The sequence below is a fragment of the Limulus polyphemus genome, unplaced genomic scaffold, assembly GCF_000517525.1.
Source record: "Limulus polyphemus unplaced genomic scaffold, Limulus_polyphemus-2.1.2 Scaffold4628, whole genome shotgun sequence".
NCBI lineage: Eukaryota > Metazoa > Arthropoda > Merostomata > Xiphosura > Limulidae > Limulus > Limulus polyphemus.
In genome coordinates, this window is record NW_013670238.1 from 84,094 (window position 1) to 86,017 (window position 1,924).

The window sequence follows — 1,924 nt, forward strand, 5'->3', positions numbered from 1 at the left end:
TTCGTCCTGTAGGGGTCATAGCAGAATTTTCCTGCTGCATCCAGTTGTTCCATTCTTTTCTCATTAAGTCTTAAAGGGTTTGTTAATAGAAACATCGAGAGGTTGCAGTTGACTTGTTAAACCGCCGGGTATAACAGCCAGCTGTGTTTTTAGTTCATTAGTTTTTTCCTTTATTTTTCCATTTTATGAGCTCTAAAAGAATCCCAGACGAGGAGAGAAGGCTCTTTTAATAAGCCTCTTGGACGTTTCGACCAAATTTTTTCAAACCAAAGTAGTGTTCCGTCTTCATCCATTCATCCTTTTTCATGTACGTGAACACCACTGGGTAAATTTTCTTTGGGCATTGTTTTTCTTTTAAAAATTAACATTGGTGGTAATTTTGTTCCATCTGCACAACATGTTAGCACCACTGTATAATACTATAGTTTTAGTAGCTTTTATATCAGTTGTTCTATTGCTTGGAACATCAAATGTTAAAGGTGTTTCATCCATGTTTGCTATTGGAGACAATTCAAATGGAGTTTTTTTGTCTTTACTGTATAATATACTTGTGAAAAGCACAAATTTTCATCCCAAACTCATCGGGCATTCTTTGAGCAATTTTTGTTTTAGTTCTCATAACTAGGCCTTTGCGTTGGAATACTTGTTAGTTCCTTATTCAATTTAATGGAATAGATTATGGTGAGCTTTGTGAAGCCCCAACACATTTCTAGATGCCAATTATCAAGATGTTAATTAAGTATAACTATTAAAATTCCTCCTGTATTAAACACAAAACTCACACTTACAGATAACCTGATGCTAGCAGGTGATTCTGTGTCATCTCCTATTCTTCTCACGCTGGAGTAATGTTCTCCATTATGGTATGATATATGAACTTCGGGTGCTCCTTTCTTCTCAGTGCCCCTTATCTTTACAACAGTAAAGTTAAAAAAAAAAAACATTTCCATATTAAATACTGACATATAAATGAGTTTTAGTATTTAGACAATGTACAGAATACATTATTAAGATATATTTTGTGAAAAAAATGTTCAACAAATATATTGTTCTAAGAAAAAAAATTTGCATAGATCAGTGAAATGTTTTCACAAAATTTGTCAAATGATTTTTCCACAAAATATAGACCATAATTTGAGCTATTGTGCTTTAAACAATATGACTAATTTTTGAATGTCTCTTTAACTGTAACACATCTATCATAGGTTCAGACCAACTTGAAAATTGATAAGCTATTCTATCACAAATTTAAATATATATTACAAAAATATATATTGTCAGTTTAATTATAATGCTAAAATAAAAACTTTATTTACAGATAAAAATAATAAACTAAGAAAGTTTTAAAAAGCACAATTGGGCACCAAGTGTTAATATTATTGATGCCAAATTAATATGGTGAAAAACTGGGTGCTTTTCAACTTTTTGTTTTTGGCCATAAAAAATCTACTTCATATTGTGAAACTAAATTAAGAAATTTAAACTAAAATAAACATAAGGTCATAACCGAAGTTTTATTATTAATTGCAATTATATGATGAGTAAATGTCAATACAAAAACTTTCCAATTGAATTTAACAGTGATACACGTTGCTGTACTTTTCCTGTATAAAATACACCATTTTATAGTACAGGATTTGTTACCTAATGCAAACATATGTTTTATATTGGAAAAATAATTACCATATTGTTCGGTGTACAAGACGCACTTTTTTACCTCAAAATGTGATGTCAAAATCTGCTTGCATCCTATACACCGAAGGTATTAAAAATATGTATGTATATATACGATATACACAAGCCATGTGTAAATATATTTAAATAGGCATGCACAGTTTAGTTCAATTGAATGTGTTTTTTATAACAATAGTAGTTTTTTTTTGTTTAAAAACATAACTATTTATAATGCTCCCTAAATAATAAA

The 1,924-nt window shown here is 29.8% G+C and overlaps 1 protein-coding gene across 1 annotated transcript in view; it reads right to left on the reverse strand.

Moving 5' to 3' along the window:
- The window catches only part of LOC106471443, a 16,560-nt gene extending 15,643 nt beyond the window's left edge, over positions 1-917 (reverse strand). Inside the window, exon 1 of the mRNA XM_013932045.2 lies at positions 789-917. The gene's annotated coding sequence lies outside the window, so the exon portion shown is untranslated. The remainder of the gene's footprint in view (positions 1-788) is intronic.
- Between the last annotated feature and the right edge of the window lie 1,007 nt (positions 918-1,924).